Source organism: Oncorhynchus keta, unplaced genomic scaffold (genome assembly GCF_023373465.1).
Source record: "Oncorhynchus keta strain PuntledgeMale-10-30-2019 unplaced genomic scaffold, Oket_V2 Un_contig_4873_pilon_pilon, whole genome shotgun sequence".
Taxonomy (NCBI): domain Eukaryota; kingdom Metazoa; phylum Chordata; class Actinopteri; order Salmoniformes; family Salmonidae; genus Oncorhynchus; species Oncorhynchus keta.
Genome location: NW_026288006.1, coordinates 6913 through 26255, shown reverse-complemented (window position 1 = coordinate 26255; position 19343 = coordinate 6913). Strand labels below are relative to the sequence as shown.

The following is a 19343-nucleotide window of genomic DNA, read 5'->3' as shown; positions in this document are numbered from 1 at the left end:
TTCAAAAAATAAGGATAAGAATAAGAAATAAAAGTAACAAGTAATTAAAGAGCAGCACTAAAAAACAACAATATATACATGGGGGTGGGTGCCGGTACAGAGTCAATGTGGGGGGCACCGGTTAGTTGAGGTAGTATGTACATGTAGGTATAGTAGGTATAGTTAATTAAAATGACTATGCATAGAGGACAACAGAGAGTGGCAAATGTAATAATGGTGTTGGAGTCATGCTTGACCATGCAGTCATGGGTGAACAGGGAGTACAGGAGGGAACTGAGCACGCACCCCTGAGGGGCCCCCGTTTTGAGGATCAGCATGGCAGATGTTACCTACCCTCACCACCTGGGGGGCGGCCCATCAGGAAGTCCAGGATCCAGTTTCAGAGGGAGGTGTTTAGTCCCAGGGTCCTTAGCTTAGTGATGAGCTTTGATGTCACTATAGTGTTGAACGCTGAGCTGTAGTCGATTAATAGCATTCTCACATAGGTGTTCCTTTTGTCCAGGTGGGAAAGGGCAGTGTGGAGTACAAGTGAGATTGCATCATCTGTGGATCTGTTGGGGCGGTATGCAAATTGGAGTGGGTCTAGGGTTTCTGGGATAATGGTGTTGATGTGAGCCATAACCAGCCTTTCAAAGCACTTCATGGCTACGGACGTGAGTGTTACGGGTCTGTATTCATTTAGGCAGGTTACCTTAATGTATTCCCTTTACAGTTCACTACTTCACACCAGAGCCCTGTGGATCCTGGTCAAATAGAGTTCACTACTTCAGACCAGAGCCCTGTGGATCCTGGTCAAATAGAGTTCACGACTTCAGACCAGAGCCCTGTGGATCCTGGTCAAATAGAGTTCACTACTTCAGACCAGAGCCCTGTGGATCCTGGTCAAATAGAGTTCACTACTTCAGACCAGAGCCCTGTGGGTCCTGGTCAAATAGAGTTCACGACTTCAGACCAGAGCCCTGTGGATCCTGGTCAAATAGAGTTCACGACTTCAGACAAGAGGCCTGTGGATCCTGGTCAAATAGAGTTCACTACTTCAGACCAGAGCCCTGTGGATCCTGGTCAAATAGAGTTCACTACTTCAGACCAGAGCCCTGTGGATCCTGGTCAAATAGAGTTCACGACTTCAGACCAGAGGCCTGTGGATCCTGGTCAAATAGAGTTCACTACTTCAGACCAGAGCCCTGTGGATCCTGGTCAAATAGAGTTCACTACTTCAGACCAGAGCCCTGTGGATCCTGGTCAAATAGAGTTCACTACTTCAGACCAGAGCCCTGTGGATCCTGGTCAAATAGAGTTCACGACTTCAGACCAGAGCCCTGTGGATCCTGGTCAAATAGAGTTCACGACTTCAGACCAGAGCCCTGTGGATCCTGGTCAAATAGAGTTCACTACTTCAGACCAGAGCCCTGTGGATCCTGGTCAAATAGAGTTCATTACTTCAGACCAGAGCCCTGTGGGTCCTGGTCAAATAGAGTTCACGACTTCAGACCAGAGCCCTGTGGATCCTGGTCAAATAGAGTTCACGACTTCAGACCAGAGCCCTGTGGATCCTGGTCAAATAGAGTTCACTACTTCAGACCAGAGCCCTGTGGGTCCTGGTCAAATAGAGTTCACTACTTCAGACCAGAGCCCTGTGGGTCCTGGTCAAATAGAGTTCACTACTTCAGACCAGAGCCCTGTGGGTCCTGGTCAAATAGAGTTCACGACTTCAGACCAGAGCCCTGTGGATCCTGGTCAAATAGAGTTCACTACTTCAGACCAGAGCCCTGTGGATCCTGGACAAATAGAGTTCACTACTTCAGACCAGAGCCCTGTGGATCCTGGTCAAATAGAGTTCACTACTTCAGACCAGAGCCCTGTGGATCCAGGTCAAATAGAGTTCACGACTTCAGACCAGAGCCCTGTGGATCCTGGTCAAATAGAGTTCACTACTTCAGACCAGAGCCCTGTGGATCCTGGTCAACAAGAGTTCACTACTTCAGACCAGAGCCCTGTGGATCCTGGTCAAATAGAGTTCATTACTTCAGACCAGAGCCCTGTGGATCCTGGTCAAATAGAGTTCACTACTTCAGACCAGAGCCCTGTGGGTCCTGGTCAAATAGAGTTCACGACTTCAGACCAGAGCCCTGTGGATCCTGGTCAAATAGAGTTCACGACTTCAGACCAGAGCCCTGTGGATCCTGGTCAAATAGAGTTCACTACTTCAGACCAGAGCCCTGTGGATCCTGGTCAACAAGAGTTCACTACTTCAGACCAGAGCCCTGTGGATCCTGGTCAAATAGAGTTCACGACTTCAGACCAGAGCCCTGTGGATCCTGGTCAACAAGAGTTCACTACTTCAGACCAGAGCCCTGTGGATCCTGGTCAACAAGAGTTCACTACTTCAGACCAGAGCTCTGTGGATCCTGGTCAACTAGAGTTCACTACTTCAGACCAGAGCCCTGTGGGTCCTGGTCAAATAGAGTTCACGACTTCAGACCAGAGCCCTGTGGATCCTGGTCAAATAGAGTTCACGACTTCAGACCAGAGCCCTGTGGATCCTGGTCAACAAGAGTTCACTACTTCAGACCAGAGCCCTGTGGATCCTGGTCAACAAGAGTTCACTATGAAGGGAACAGAGAGCCATTTGGGACATAGTCTAGTGTGTGTTATCAGGACATAAATAGTTCAGAGTCTAACAATCTGTGAAATCCTAGAGAGGATATCAGGTATTGGACAGGAACGTCTTGGTGTCGCCACTTCCTGCTTTAGGCTACTGTGCTATACGTTTTGGATTTTCAGTCGCAATATTATGAAAAGAGTCTCTGAAACAGTAAACTGTGTGTGTGTTGTAGTTTTATGTCATGGACTCTAGCCTGCGGTGTGCTACGGTGGCTTGGCTCAGGTGACTCAGTCTCAATGTTACTCTCCATATAGACTGAGTGTGGTGTCAGGAAAATAAAATAACCTCTCACTCAACGTCAACAAAACAAAGGAGATGATGGCAGGACAGTAGTGGAGAAGGTGTAAAGTTTTAAGATCCTGGGCGTACACATCACGGAAAACTGAAATGGTCCACCCACACAGACAGCGTGGTGAAGAAGGCTCAACAGCGCCTCTTCAACCTCAGGAGGCTGAAGAAATTTGGCTTGGCACCTAAAACCCTCACAAACTTTTAGATGCACAATCGAGCGCATCCTGTCGGGCCGTATCACCGCCCACAACCACAAGGCTCTCCAGAGATGGATGCTCCCAATTCCTCCTTCTTTGGTAGTAGAAAGAGGAGGAAGGGAAGCGATACTAAGGTATACAATAGTACATTTTGGTAGATAGAAGGGCTCTTTGGTAGTAGAAAGAGGAGGAAGGAAGCGATACTAAGGTACACAATAGTACATTTTGGTAGATAGAAGGGGCTCTTTGGTAAAAGGGGTAAATTGGTCATCAAAAAGACAGAAGATCCAAGGCGCTCTTCATATAATTCATTAAAATGCCTTTATTAGTATGGCATGTTCGATAGAAACAACGTTTTTAAAAACCGACTCGTTTCGGCCCCATGGCCTTCGTCAGGGAGTACAAAAAAAAGGAATTACAAGGTCCTCTTTTGAACAGCTTAGCCCTAATCAATTAGCCCTAATTGGAAGAGGGAGGGGTTACTCAATTGATTGGACACACCTAGTAAGCAATACTATACACATTAAAAGGTGAAATACTGTAACTATGCTCTCATAAAAATACAACTCCAAGCTAGAAGTATCAGAACACTCAGAAAGGTAGTTCTAACCTTAAATATGACAGGGAGAAGTGTCAAGAATAAGAAAGCAATATATTCCCTAGTACACTAGAACACAGCAAAACATGAACAACAACAGTCTAACCGCAAAGGTTGTTTGCACACATCAATCTTTAGGAGGCCTACAGATGGGAAAACCATTCTGAGGGCAGACAGCTTTCACCCCAAAAGGCTAAAAGGGAATATTCCATATGGCCAATTCCAAAGAATCCGCAGAATTTGCGATCAGGAAACAGACTACAGTGTCAAATCTGCTGAATTGGAGAATCGCTTTTTGAATCGGGCTACAGCGTTCAGGTCCTGAAAGATGCCGGTATCAGGCTGGATTACTTGACAGAGAGAATTTGCTCGCAGACCTGCAACGCAAGCTGGTGGACTTTTTAAGGTCGGGCCATCACTGGCTGAGGGCAGCAGTGTTGTACATGACCGTTCACGAAGGAGGACAGGGCCTGGTGGACTTCTTCTGGTCGGACCATCACTGGCTGAGGGCAGCAGTGTTGTACACGACCGTCCACGAAGGAGGACAGGGCCTGGTGGACTTCTTCTGGTTGGACCATCACTGGCTGAGGGCAGCAGTGTTGTACACGACCGTTCACGAAGGAGGACAGGGCCTGGTGGACTTCTTCTGGTTGGACCATCACTGGCTGAGGGCAGCAGTGTTGTACACGACCGTCCACGAAGGAGGACAGGGCCTGGTGGACTTCTTCTGGTTGGACCATCACTGGCTGAGGGCAGCAGTGTTGTACACGACCGTTCACGATGGAGGATAGGGCCTGGTGGAACTGGAGAGCAGGGGGCTGCTTTCTGACTAAAGGCGGTGCAGAGACTGCTGTACCATACTGATGTCGGCTGGAGGGAACCAGCACGTGCGCTGCTGAGGAGAGCTGGCGGATTAGGGTTTGACTGGCAGCTGTTCATCATGAGGCTGGAGAGGCTGGGTACAGCAGGTCTCTCTGATTTTTACTCTGCAATGCTGAGGGCCTGGCAGCTGCTAAGGCCCACACGAGAAGGGGCTGTGGGTGTGGGAGAAGCCTATCTTCCACAACCCAGCCATCCTTTTGAGATCAGTTCAGTCGGCCACCCTGCAGAGGCATCTGATGGCAGCGGGTTTACAAAGGCTGGGTGACCTGAGCCTGCTGGGAGAGAAGGGGTGGAAAACCCCAGAAGTCCTGGCACAACAAACAGGAATAACATCTCTTAGGCTGCTGGAGAGATTCCTGGAGGAGGTCCAGGAGGCACTGTCTGAGGGGGGTATTTGAGCGGCTAAAGGGGGAGGGGCCACCAATGTTTCCGCTACTGCAGGTGACGGTAGAGACTGGGGACTGGCAAGGGGGTCTGGAGGACTTGTTAGATTTTAACACTCAGAGCCTGGGGTTGGGAGGTAAAAGCCCTCTACAACCTCTGCATTAAGGTAAGGAACATTAGGAGCCTAACAGGGACAGCAGTGGCAGGAGATATGTGGGGTGGAGAGTATGGAGGGTTTTAGATGGATGGGGGTCAACAAACCCCAGTACCAAGGAGGTCAGGGACCTCCAGTGCAGGGTTCTACATGGAGCACTGGTCACTAACAGCTGGTTGGCACGGGTTGAACCGGGAGTCGGGCAGGGGTGTCCTTTCTGTGTTATGAGAGAAACTGTGATTCATGTGTTTTCTGTGTGCGCCAGGTTAATGCCAGTAATGTCTCTGTTGGAATGTCTGTGTGAGAGGTTGGGGGGTTTACAGTTGGGGATTTTCTTTAAGGGGTCGTGGTGAGGTTTTAATGAAATGAGAACGTTTCCTTAAAGAAAGACAAAGAGTCTCTCTCTCTCTCTCCCTCATATTACTGCAATATGTTCTGCATATGAATGAACCTGTGTGAGGAGGAGGTCACCGTGTCTTGTTTTTAATCTGATCTGTCAGTCTGGCATCCAGTTCAAACCAAAGATTTTCTTGCTGTGGTCAGAGACGACTTTGATTTCCTTTCACCAATCTCTACCCACATCCCCAAAGTGAGGCACTTTAGTTAAGAGGAATGTCTGTCATTTTCAACGACAACAACAAAAAAAAAAATATATATATATGTCTGAAAATTGGAGAAATAAATAAAGTAATGTCATTCCTTCTGTTCCTCGGCACAGAGCTTTGAGATTCCTCAAAATCAATACTAGAAGACAAAATAAGCACTCATAGCACATCATTGTTTGCCTGTGTGCCTCTTACTGAGACAGACTGTACAGTATTCAGAACGATCACAGAGGTATGTTGAGCCATTTATAACACAACTACAACATCATGGCCTTCGTGCTTCAACTGGACTGAAATATGAGCTGGTACTCCTTTTTGGGCAGCGGAACTCCTTGTATTTAGTTGCTGGTGGTCATCAATATTCTAAAAGAGGTACAGGTACTACAGTAGTGGGACATTAGAGTCTGTGATACTCTGTACGGTGAGCAGGTACTCCAGTAGAGGAACATTAGAGTCTGTGATACTCTGTACGGTGAGCAGGTACTCCAGTAATGGGACATTAGAGTCTTTGATACTCTAGGTGAGCAGGTAATCCAGTAGTGGGACATTAGAGTCTGTGATACTCTAGGTGAGCAGGTATTCCAGTTGTCACGTTCTTTCAAAATCGAACCCAGAAGCAGACCGGGACAAGGAGAGTAGGAAGAAGGTGAGTATTTATTTACAAGTGAATGTGAATGGGTAGATATATCCAGGTGGCGTAGCGGGCAGCGGTGGTGAGTTGATGGGAGTAAATAGGTGGATCCAATGGGGTAGCGGAATCCTCCGATGACCAGGCGGGAATGGGGTAAATGACCCGGGTGAGTAACTGAAGACAGAACAAACGGAGGTAAGTTTAAGGCAAGCAATACGTAAAAAACAACAAAACAAATTCTATCCAACTTGAGGCTGATACTATGGCACAACATACTGTTCATGGCTAACGATCCGGCAGGGAATGGATGTCAGGTCCGGGCTTATGAAGAGGAGAGATGATGATCAGGACCAGGTGTGCAGATAGCTGATGGGATACAGGTGCGGGTAATCAGAACTCCCAACTGGCTACATTGCCCGGCAACCAGACAGGGTGCGTTCCAGGACGCCGGAAACACACTCCAGGACAGAACACAGGCAAAAAACAGACTCAGGAAACGGGATTCGTGACACCAGTAGAGTGATACTCTGTACGGTGAGCAGGTACTACAGTAGTGGAACAATAGAGACTGTGGTCAGTAGTCAACAGACACATTAAACCCAGGGTCACGGTCAGTAGTCAACAGACACATTGAACCGAGGGCCAGTTCAGTAGTCAACAGACACATTAAACCCAGGGTCACGGTCAGTAGTCAACAGACACATTAAACCCAGGGCCCCGGTCAGTAGTCAACAGACACATTAAACCCAGTGCCCCGGTCAGTAGTCAACAGACACATTAAACCCAGGGTCACGGTCAGTAGTCAACAGACATTTAAACCCAGGGCCACGGTCAGTAGTCAACAGACACATTAAACCCAGGGCCACGGTCAGTAGTCAACAGACACATTAAACCCAGGGCCACGGTCAGTAGTCAACAGACACATTAAACCCAGGGTCACGGTCAGTAATCAACAGACACATTAAACCCAGGGTCCCGGTCAGTAGACAACAGACACATTAAACCCAGGGTCACGGTCAGTAGTCAACAGACACATTAAACCCAGGGCCAGTTCAGTAGTCAACAGACACATTAAACCCAGGGCCACGGTCAGTAGTCAACAGACACATTAAACCCAGGGCCACGGTCAGTAGTCAACAGACACATTAAACCCAGGGCCACGGTCAGTAGTCAACAGACACATTAAACCCAGGGCCACAGGTCAGTAGTCAACAGACACATTAAACCCAGGGCCCCGGTCAGTAGTCAACAGACACATTAAACCCAGGGTCACGGTCAGTAGTCAACAGACACATTAAACCCAGGGCCACGGTCAGTAGTCAACAGACACATTAAACCCAGGGCCCCGGTCAGTAGTCAACAGACACATTAAACCCAGGGCCCCGGTCAGTAGTCAACAGACACATTAAACCCAGGGTCACGGTCAGTAGTCAACAGACACATTAAACCCAGGGCCCCGGTCAGTAGTCAACAGACACATTAAACCCAGGGTCACGGTCAGTAGTCAACAGACACATTAAACCCAGGGCCCCGGTCAGTAGTCAACAGACACATTAAACCCAGGGCCCCGGTCAGTAGTCAACAGACACATTAAACCCAGGGTCACGGTCAGTAGTCAACAGACACATTAAACCCAGGGTCACGGTCAGTAGTCAACAGACACATTAAACCCAGGGTCACGGTCAGTAGTCAACAGACACATTAAACCCAGGGCCACGGTCAGTAGTCAACAGACACATTAAACCCAGGGCCACGGTCAGTAGTCAACAGACACATTAAACCCAGGGTCACGGTCAGTAGTCAACAGACACATTAAACCCAGGGTCACGGTCAGTAGTCAACAGACACATTAAACCCAGTGCCATGGTCAGTAGTCAACAGACACATTAAACCCAGGGCCACGGTCAGTAGTCAACAGACACATTAAACCCAGGGTCACGGTCAGTAGTCAACAGACACATTAAACCCAGGGCCACGGTCAGTAGTCAACAGACACATTAAACCCAGGGCCCCGGTCAGTAGTCAACAGACACATTAAACCCAGGGCCCCGGTCAGTAGTCAACAGACACATTAAACCCAGGGCCACGGTCAGTAGTCAACAGACACATTAAACCCAGGGCCCCGGTCAGTAGTCAACAGACACATTAAACCCAGGGCCACGGTCAGTAGTCAACAGACACATTAAACCCAGGGCCACGGTCAGTAGTCAACAGACACATTAAACCCAGGGCCACGGTCAGTAGTCAACAGACACATTAAACCCAGGGCCACAGGTCAGTAGTCAACAGACACATTAAACCCAGGGCCACGGTCAGTAGTCAACAGACACATTAAACCCAGGGCCACGGTCAGTAGTCAACAGACACATTAAACCCAGTAGTCAACAGACACATTAAACCCAGGGTCACGGTCAGTAGTCAACAGACACATTAAACCCAGGGTCACGGTCAGTAGTCAACAGACACATTAAACCCAGGGCCACGGTCAGTAGTCAACAGACACATTAAACCCAGGGCCCCGGTCAGTAGTCAACAGACACATTAAACCCAGGGCCACGGTCAGTAGTCAACAGACACATTAAACCCAGGGCCCCGGTCAGTAGTCAACAGACACATTAAACCCAGGGCCACGGTCAGTAGTCAACAGACACATTAAACCCAGGGCCACAGGTCAGTAGTCAACAGACACATTAAACCCAGGGCACGGTCAGTAGTCAACAGACACATTAAACCCAGGGTCACGGTCAGTAGTCAACAGACACATTAAACCCAGGGCCCCGGTCAGTAGTCAACAGACACATTAAACCCAGGGTCACGGTCAGTAGTCAACAGACACATTAAACCCAGGGCCACGGTCAGTAGTCAACAGACACATTAAACCCAGGGTCACGGTCAGTAGTCAACAGACACATTAAACCCAGGGTCACGGTCAGTAGTCAACAGACACATTAAACCCAGGGTCACGGCCAGTAGTCAACAGACACATTAAACCCAGGGTCACGGTCAGTAGTCAACAGACACATTGAACCGAGGGCCAGTTCAGTAGTCAACAGACACATTAAACCCAGGGTCACGGTCAGTAGTCAACAGACACATTAAACCCAGGGTCACGGCCAGTAGTCAACAGACACATTAAACCCAGGGTCACGGTCAGTAGTCAACAGACACATTAAACCCAGGGTCACGGTCAGTAGTCAACAGACACATTAAACCCAGGGTCACGGTCAGTAGTCATATTTAGACACATTAAACCCAGGGTCACGGTCAGTAGTCAACAGACACATTAAACCCAGGGTCACGGTCAGTAGTCAACAGACACATTAAACCCAGGGTCACGGTCAGTAGTCAACAGACACATTAAACCCAGGGTCACGGTCAGTAGTCAACAGACACATTAAACCCAGGGCCACGGCCAGTAGTCAACAGACACATTAAACCCAGGGTCACGGTCAGTAGTCAACAGACACATTAAACCCAGGGCCACGGTCAGTAGTCAACAGACACATTAAACCCAGGGTCACGGTCAGTAGTCAACAGACACATTAAACCCAGGGTCCCGGTCAGTAGTCAACAGACACATTAAACCCAGGGCCACGGTCAGTAGTCAACAGACACATTAAACCCAGGGTCACGGTCAGTAGTCAACAGACACATTAAACCCAGGGTCACGGTCAGTAGTCAACAGACACATTAAAACCCAGGGCCCCGGTCAGTAGTCGACAGACACATTAAACCCAGGGTCACGGTCAGTAGTCAACAGACACATTAAACCCAGGGTCACGGTCAGTAGTCAACAGACACATTAAACCCAGGGTCACGGTCAGTAGTCAACAGACACATTAAACCCAGGGTCACGGTCAGTAGTCAACAGACACATTAAACCCAGTGCCAAGGTCAGTAGTCAACAGACACATTAAACCCAGGGCCACGGTCAGTAGTCAACAGACACATTAAACCCAGGGTCACGGTCAGTAGTCAACAGACACATTAAACCCAGGGTCACGGTCAGTAGTCAACAGACACATTAAACCCAGTAGTCAACAGACACATTAAACCCAGGGCCACGGTCAGTAGTCAACAGACACATTAAACCCAGGGCCACGGCCAGTAGTCAACAGACACATTAAACCCAGTAGTCAACAGACACATTAAACCCAGGGCCACGGTCAGTAGTCAACAGACACATTAAACCCAGGGCCACGGCCAGTAGTCAACAGACACATTAAAACCCAGTAGTCAACAGACACATTAAACCCAGGGCCCCGGTCAGTAGTCAACAGACACATTAAACCCAGGGCCACGGCCAGTAGTCAACAGACACATTAAACCCAGGGTCACGGTCAGTAGTCAACAGACACATTAAACCCAGGGCCCCGGTCAGTAGTCAACAGACACATTAAACCCAGGGCCCCGGTCAGTAGTCAACAGACACATTAAACCCAGGGCCACGGTCAGTAGTCAACAGACACATTAAACCCAGGGTCACGGCCAGTAGTCAACAGACACATTAAACCCAGGGCCACGGTCAGTAGTCACAGACACATTAAACAGGGCCCGGACAGTAGTAACACATTAAACCCAGGGCCACGGTCAGTAGTCAACAGACACATTAAACCCAGTAGTCAACAGACACATTAAACCCAGGGCCACGGTCAGTAGTCAACAGACACATTAAACCCAGTAGCAAAGACACATTAAACCCAGGGTCACGGTCAGTAGTCAACAGACACATTAAACCCAGGGCCACGGTCAGTAGTCAACAGACACATTAAACCCAGGGCCCGGTCAGTAGTCAACAGACATATTAAACCCAGGGCCCCGGTCAGTAGTCAACAGACATATTAAACCCAGGGTCACGGTCAGTAGTCAACAGACACATTAAACCCAGGGCCCCGGTCAGTAGTCAACAGACACATTAAACCCAGGGCCACGGTCAGTAGTCAACAGACACATTAAACCCAGGGCCCGGTCAGTAGTCAACAGACACATTAAACCAGGGCCCCGGTCAGTAGTCAACAGACACATTAAACCCAGGGCCACGGTCAGTAGTCAACAGACACATTAGGGCCCGGCAGTAATCAACAGACACATTAAACCCAGGGGTATAACGTTGTATTCCTGAACTACATGTCAGAGAGGCATATTTATTCCACATAACATATTTCTCTGTCAATGTTCCAAAACGTTGTGTCCTGCTGAACGCAAGCAGACTCTCCACCTCATCGCTGGGAGTCAACAACCTGCAGTGCCAGTGCATGTAATCAACACAATTAGAGATGGGTTGTTCTGTTGTCGTAGATGACCCTCACAGGTCCTCACAGGCACTTCTGCGGAAGACGGCTCTTGGAAAATGATTTTGTTTTGTATTTTTGTTTTGTTTTGGAGCCAAATAGATAGTGATTCTTTGACACTGATGTGTGTGTGTGTGTGTGTGTGTGTGTGTGTGTGTGCGTGTGTGTGTGTGTGTGTGTGTGTGTGTGTGTGTGTGTGTGTGTGTGTGTGTGTGTGTGTGTGTGTGTGTGTGTGTGTGTGTGTGTTAATGACCTTTCACAAGAAGAGTCAATGGTCCATCTAACAGAAAACAGAAACAAACTGAAAATGTAAACTGATTCATTGGAAGTGAAGTCAATCAATCAATTAAATAAATGAGATATATACAGATGAAGTCGGAAGTTCACATACACTTAGGGTGGAGTCATTAAAACATTAACAAACTACAGTTTTGGCAAGTCTGTTACGATCTACTTTGTGCATGACACAAGTCATTTTTCCAACAATTGTTAGATGACATTATTTCACTTATAATTCACTGTATCACAATTCCAGTCTGAAGCTTTTGAAGGTGTACCTGTGGATGTATTTCAAGGCCTACATTCAAACTCAGTGCCACTTTTCTTGACATCATGGGAAAATCAAAAGAAATCAGCCAATACTTCAGAAAACAAATTGTAGAGCTCCACAAGTCTGGTTCATCCTTGGAAGCAATTTCCAAACTCCAAACTCCTGAAGGTTCCAAGTTTATCTGTGCAAACAACAGCACTCAAGTATAAACACCATGGGACCACACAGCCGTAATACCGCTCAGGAAGGAGACGCGTTCTGTCTCCTAGAGATGAACGTACTTTGTGTGAAAAGTGCAGATCAATCCCAGAACAACAGCAAAGGACCTTCTGAAGATGCTGGAGGAAACATGTACAAAAGTATTTATATCCACAGTAAAACAAGTCCTATATCGACATAACCTGAAAGGCAGCTCAGCAAGGAAAAAGCCACTGCTCCAAAACCGGCATACAAAACCTAGACTACGGTTTTCAACTGCACATGGGGACGAAGATCGTACTTTTTGGAGAAATTTCCTCTGGTCTGATGAAACAAAAGCCTGTTTGGAGGAAAAAGGGGATGCTTGCAAGCCGAAGAACACCATCCCAACAGTGAAGCATGGGGGTGGCAGCATCATGTTGTGCGGGTGCTTTGCTGCAGGAGGGACTGGTGCACTTCACAGAAGAGATGCCATCATGAGGATGGACAATTATGTGGATATACTGAAGCAACATCTCAAGACATCAGTTAAAGCTTGGTCGCAAATGGGTCTCCCAAATGGACAATGACCCCAAGCATACTTCCAAAGTTGTGGCAAAATGGCTTAAAGACAACAAAGTCCAGGTATTGGAGTGGCCATCACAAAGCCCTGACCTCAATCCTATAGAACATTTGTGGCAGAACTTAAAAAGCGTGTGCAAGAAAGGAGGCCAACAAACCTGAACTGAAAAAATGCATGTGCAAGAAAGGAGGCCAATAAACCTGGACTCAGTTACACCAGCTCTGTCAGGAGGAATGGGCCAATAAATGTCATAATGTCATAGAAGTTCATTCCAAGTTCATAAAATATTGTAAAAATGGGAAGGATTTTGTATGAAAGTTTTCTTAAACAGGGCTACCCAAAACTTTTGACCTACAAGTTAAATAATTTAATGGCAAAACAGATGGCCCTAATGCACTACCCCATAGGGCTCTGGTCAAAGGTAGTGCACTACATAGGGAATAGGTTTCCATTTGGGATGAATCCGTACTGTACACATTAATTAAACTTACAGTTGAAGTCGGAAGTTTACATACACCTTAGCTAAATACATTTCATCTCAGTTTTTCACAATTCCTGACAATTCTTATCCTAGTTAAAATGACCTGTCTTAGGTCAGCTAGGATCACCACTTTATTTTAAGAATGTGAAATGTCAGAATAATAGCAGAGAATTATTTATTTCAGCTTTTATATATATATATATATATATATATATATATAGGCTGTTTTCTTAAACAGATGGCCCTCGCTACGTTTCGTGAATTGATCTTCAGCATCTGTCTGACTCCTGAAAGTGACGTTCCAGAAGCATACAAATGCAGACCTCTTCAGATAGTGCAGTATGGAGGATGGAGAAACCTCTTGATTATCCACATCATATTAAAATGATAAAACAATTACACCTACCCACGCTGCTCTCAAAACCCTTGAAGCCCACTCTGGCAAGACCTTCATAGAGGGAGGAGAGACGATTTCATTAGATTTCCACTTCAATCTCTATATGCTCATACTGAAGCATACTAAGCCCAGGGGAAAATTGACAGCCTTATGAGAATCGATACTTTGATTTAGGTGGTAAAACGCGGACTAAATTAAGTCTCTTTCAACCATTTTTCAAAAGGTCAAACTCATCGAATATCAATGAGAACACAAGACCTGCAACAAGATCAATAATTTGAAAGTAAATGTTTTGCCAAACTATGTTTGTAGGTTTTCATACAAAGTGGTCAAAACACAGTTACTCATAATAAACCACAATCCAATCAAATCCAATCCAATCAAATGGTATTTGTTGCATGCTTGGTAAACAAATTGTGAACCGTTTACTTTGGGTCCCTACCCAACAATGCAGAGAGAAGAAAAAAGAAGAATATAGAAAAGTAATCAATACAAAATGAGTAACGATAACCTGCCTTCAGAAAGTATTCATACAACCTGACTTAATCCTCATTTTCAATTCAAAATGGATAAAAACAGTTTTTTTAACCCCATCTACACACAATACCCCATAATGGCAATGTGAAAACACCTTTTTATACACTTTTGCAAATTGATTGAAAATGAAATGTAGAATATCTAATTTACATACGGGTAGGTATTCACACCACTGAGTCAATACTTTGTAGATACAGCTTTGGCAGCGATTACAGCTGTGAGTCCTTCTGGGTAAATCTCTAAGAGCTTTCCACACCTAGATTGCGCAACATTTGCCAATTATTATTTTCAAAATTCTTCATGCTCTGTCAAATTGGTTGTTGATCATTGCTTGACATCCATTTTCTGATCTTGCCATAGATTTCCGACAATACTGTATGAATATATAGGTAGGGGTAAAGTGACGAGGCAACAGGATAGATTATAAACAGTAACAGAAGCGAATGTGATGAGTCAAATGGGGGGTCAATGCAGATAGTTAAAAAGTGAATAACCAATAGCTACCTGGACTAACTGTTTCAGCAGGCTTATGGCTTGGGGGGGGGGTCAATGCAGATAGTTAAAAAGTGAATAACCAATAGCTACCTGGACTAACTGTTTCAGCAGGCTTATGGCTTGGGGGTCAATGCAGATAGTTAAAAAGTGAATAACCAATAGCTACCTGGACTAACTGTTTCAGCAGGCTTATGGCTTGGGGGGGGTCAATGCAGATAGTTAAAAAGTGAATAACCAATAGCTACCTGGACTAACTGTTTCAGCAGGCTTATGGCTTGGGGGGTCAATGCAGATAGTTAAAAGTGAATAACCAATAGCTACCTGGACTAACTGTTTCAGCAGGCTTATGGCTTGGGGGGTCAATGCAGATAGTTAAAAAATCCTGTGGTCCCAGGCTTATTTGGTGTCGTCAGTACCGCTAGCCGTGCGCTAGCAGAGAGAACAGTCTATGACTTGGGGGGGGGGGGTCAATAGAAGTTATTAAAGATCCTGTTGGTCCCAGACTTGGTGTCGTCAGTACTGCAGAGCCGTGCGCTAAAAAGAGAGAACAGTCTATGACTTGGGGGGGGTAGAAGTTGTTAAAGATCCTGTTGGTCCCAGACTTGGTGTCGTCAGTACCGCTAGCCGTGCGCTAGCAGAGAGAACAGTCTGTTTCAGCAGGCTTATGGCTTGGGGGGTGGGGGGGGAGAAGTTGTTAAAGATCCTGTTGGTCCCAGACGTGGTGTCGTCAGTACCGCTAGCCGTGCGCTAGCAGAGAGAACAGTCTATGACTTGGGGGGGGTAGAAGTTGTTAAAGATCCTGTTGGTCCCAGACTTGGTGTCGTCAGTACCGCTAGCCGTGCGCTAGCAGAGAGAACAGTCTATGACTTGGGGGTAGAAGTTATTAAAGATCCTGTTGGTCCCAGACTTGGTGTCGTCGGTACCGCTAGCCGTGCGCTAGCAGAGAGAACAGTCTATGACTTGGGGGGGGGTAGAAGTTGTTAAAGATCCTGTTGGTCCCAGACTTGGTGTCGTCGGTACCGCTAGCCGTGCGCTAGCAGAGAGAACAGTCTATGACTTGGGGGGTAGAAGTTATTAAAGATCCTGTTGGTCCCAGACTTGGTGTCGTCGGTACCGCTAGCAGAGAGAACAGTCTGTTTCAGCAGGCTTATGGCTTGGGGGTAGAAGTTATTAAAGATCCTGTTGGTCCCAGACTTGGTGTCGTCGGTACTGCTAGCCGTGCGCTAGCAGAGAGAACAGTCTGTTTCAGAGGCTTATGGCTTGGGGGTAGAAGTTATTAAAGATCCTGTTGGTCCCAGACTTGGTGTCGTCGGTACCGCTAGCCGTGCGCTAGCAGAGAGAACAGTCTATGACTTGGGGGTAGAAGTTATTAAAGATCCTGTTGGTCCCAGACTTGGTGTCGTCGGTACCGCTAGCCGTGCGCTAGCAGAGAGAACAGTCTATGACTTGGGGGTAGAAGTTATTAAAGATCCTGTTGGTCCCAGACTTGGTGTCGTCGGTACTGCTAGCCGTGCGCTAGCAGAGAGAACAGTCTATGACTTGGGGGTAGAAGTTATTAAAGATCCTGTTGGTCCCAGACTTGGTGTCGTCGGTACCGCTAGCCGTGCGCTAGCAGAGAGAACAGTCTATGACTTGGGGGTAGAAGTTATTAAAGATCCTGTTGGTCCCAGACTTGGTGTCGTCGGTACCGCTAGCCGTGCGCTAGCAGAGAGAACAGTCTATGACTTGGGGGTAGAAGTTATTAAAGATCCTGTTGGTCCCAGACTTGGTGTCGTCGGTACCGCTAGCCGTGCGCTAGCAGAGAGAACAGTCTATGACTTGGGGGGGGTATAGAAGTTATTAAAGATCCTGTTGGTCCCAGACTTGGTGTCGTCAGTACCGCTAGCCGTGCGCTAGCAGAGAGAACAGTCTGTTTCAGCAGGCTTATGGCTTGGGGGGGTAGAAGTTATTAAAGATCCTGTTGGTCCCAGACGTGGTGTCGTCAGTACCGCTAGCCGTGCGCTAGCAGAGAGAACAGTCTATGGCTTGGGGGTAGAAGTTGTTAAAGATCCTGTTGGTCCCAGACTTGGTGTCGTCAGTACCGCTAGCCGTGCGCTAGCAGAGAGAACAGTCTGTTTCAGCAGGCTTATGGCTTGGGGGGGGTAGAAGTTATTAAAGATCCTGTTGGTCCCAGACTTGGTGTCGTCGGTACCGCTAGCCGTGCGCTAGCAGAGAGAACAGTCTATGACTTGGGGGGGGTAGAAGTTATTAAAGATCCTGTTGGTCCCAGACTTGGTGTCGTCGGTACCGCTAGCCGTGCGCTAGCAGAGAGAACAGTCTGTTTCAGCAGGCTTATGGCTTGGGGGGGGGGGGTAGAAGTTATTAAAGATCCTGTTGGTCCCAGACTTGGTGTCGTCAGTACCGCTAGCCGTGCGCTAGCAGAGAGAACAGTCTATGACTTGGGGGGGGAAGTTATTAAAGATCCTGTTGGTCCCAGACGGGGTGTCGTCAGTACCGCTAGCCGTGCGCTAGCAGAGAGAACAGTCTATGAGGCTTATGGGGGGGTAGAAGTTATTAAAGATCCTGTTGGTCCCAGACTTGGTGTCGTCAGTACCGCTAGCCGTGCGCTAGCAGAGAGAACAGTCTATGGGCTTATGGGGGGGGTAGAAGTTATTAAAGATCCTGTTGGTCCCAGACTTGGTGTCGTCGGTACCACTAGCCGTGCGCTAGCAGAGAGAACAGTCTATGACTTGGGGGGGTAGAAGTTATTAAAGATCCTGTTGGTCCCAGACTTGGTGTCGTCAGTACCGCTAGCCATGCGCTAGCAGAGAGAACAGTCTGTTTCAGCAGGCTTATGGCTTGGGGGGGGGGAAGTTATTAAAGATCCTGTTGGTCCCAGACTTGGTGTCGTCGGTACCGCTAGCCGTGCGCTAGCAGAGAGAACAGTCTATGACTTGGGGGGGGTAGAAGTTATTAAAGATCCTGTTGGTCCCAGACTTGGTGTCGTCGGTACCGCTAGCCGTGCGCTAGCAGAGAGAACAGTCTATGACTTGGGGGTAGTAGAGTTATTAAAGATCCTGTTGGTCCCAGACTTGGTGTCATCGGTACCGCTAGCCGTGCGCTAGCAGAGAGAACAGTCTATGGCTTGGGGGGGGGTAGAAGTTATTAAAGATCCTGTTGGTCCCAGACGTGGTGTCGTCGGTACCGCTAGCCGTGCGCTAGCAGAGAGAACAGTCTATGGCTTGGGGGTAGAAGTTGTTAAAGATCCTGTTGGTCCCAGACTTGGTGTCGTCGGTACCGCTAGCCGTGCGCTAGCAGAGAGAACAGTCTGTTTCAGCAGGCTTATGACTTGGGGGGTAGAAGTTATTAAAGATCCTGTTGGTCCCAGACTTGGTGTCGTCGGTACGGCTAGCCGTGCGCTAGCAGAGAGAACAGTCTATGACTTGGGGGGGGTAGAAGTTATTAAAGATCCTGTTGGTCCCAGACTTGGTGTCGTCAGTACCGCTAGCCATGCGCTAGCAGAGAGAACAGTCTATGACTTGGGGGGGGGGTAGAAGTTATTAAAGATCCTGTTGGTCCCAGACTTGGTGTCGTCGGTACCGCTAGCCGTGCGCTAGCAGAGAGAACAGTCTATGACTTGGGGGTAGAAGTTATTAAAGATCCTGTTGGTCCCAGACGTGGTGCCCTCGGTACTGCTAGCCATGCGCTAGCAGAGAGAACAGTCTATGACTTGGGTGGCTGGAGTCTTTGACAATTTTTATGGAATTCCGCCTGGTATATGACACCGCCTGGTATAGAGGTCCTGTATGGCAGAGAGTTCAGTCCCTGTGATGTACTGGATTGTACGCACTACTCTCCGTAGCGCCTTGTAGTCGGATGCTAAGCAGTAGCCATACCGGGCGGTGATGCAGCCAGTCAATATGCTCTCAATGGTGCAGCTGTAGAACTTTTTGAGGATCTGAGGGCCCCATGCCAAATCTTTTTGGCCTCCTGCGGGTCGTTCCTTCACAACTGTGTTGATGTTTGTGGACCACGATCATTTCTTAGTGATGTTGACACTGGGGGTCTTGAAGCTCTCAACCCGCTCCACTACACAGGCCGTAGATGTGGATGTCGCTGTGCTCAGCCTTCCCTTTCCAGTAGTCCACGATCAGCCACTTTGTATTGCTGACGTCGACTAGAAGTTGTTGTCCTGGCACCACACCTTCTAAATAAATGCACACATTCATCATTAGCGTATTCAAGGCCACGCATTTAAACCTTTCATTGAGATTGATATGGCCTGGCTTCATTCTAGAATGATTGATGCCTATTAGGAAGATGTAAGTGATTTGTGGGTAAATAAGACCATTCAATCAGATTGAATCATTCGTTGGAGAGAAGGTAGAGGCTGTTCTGGACTTAATTTACTGAATGACTGAGCTGTCTGTGTACCCATTAACAGCA

At 47.6% G+C, this 19343-nt stretch overlaps 1 long non-coding RNA gene across 1 annotated transcript; it reads right to left on the bottom strand.

Moving 5' to 3' along the window:
- Window positions 1–6051: 6051 nt before the first annotated feature.
- Window positions 6052–13939, bottom strand: LOC127924981 (uncharacterized). Its single transcript, XR_008119449.1, has 3 exons — window positions 13896–13939; window positions 11952–11978; window positions 6052–6865 (listed from the first exon to the last, which is right to left on the bottom strand). It is a non-coding gene; the product is annotated as an uncharacterized LOC127924981 (long non-coding RNA).
- Between the last annotated feature and the right edge of the window lie 5404 nt (window positions 13940–19343).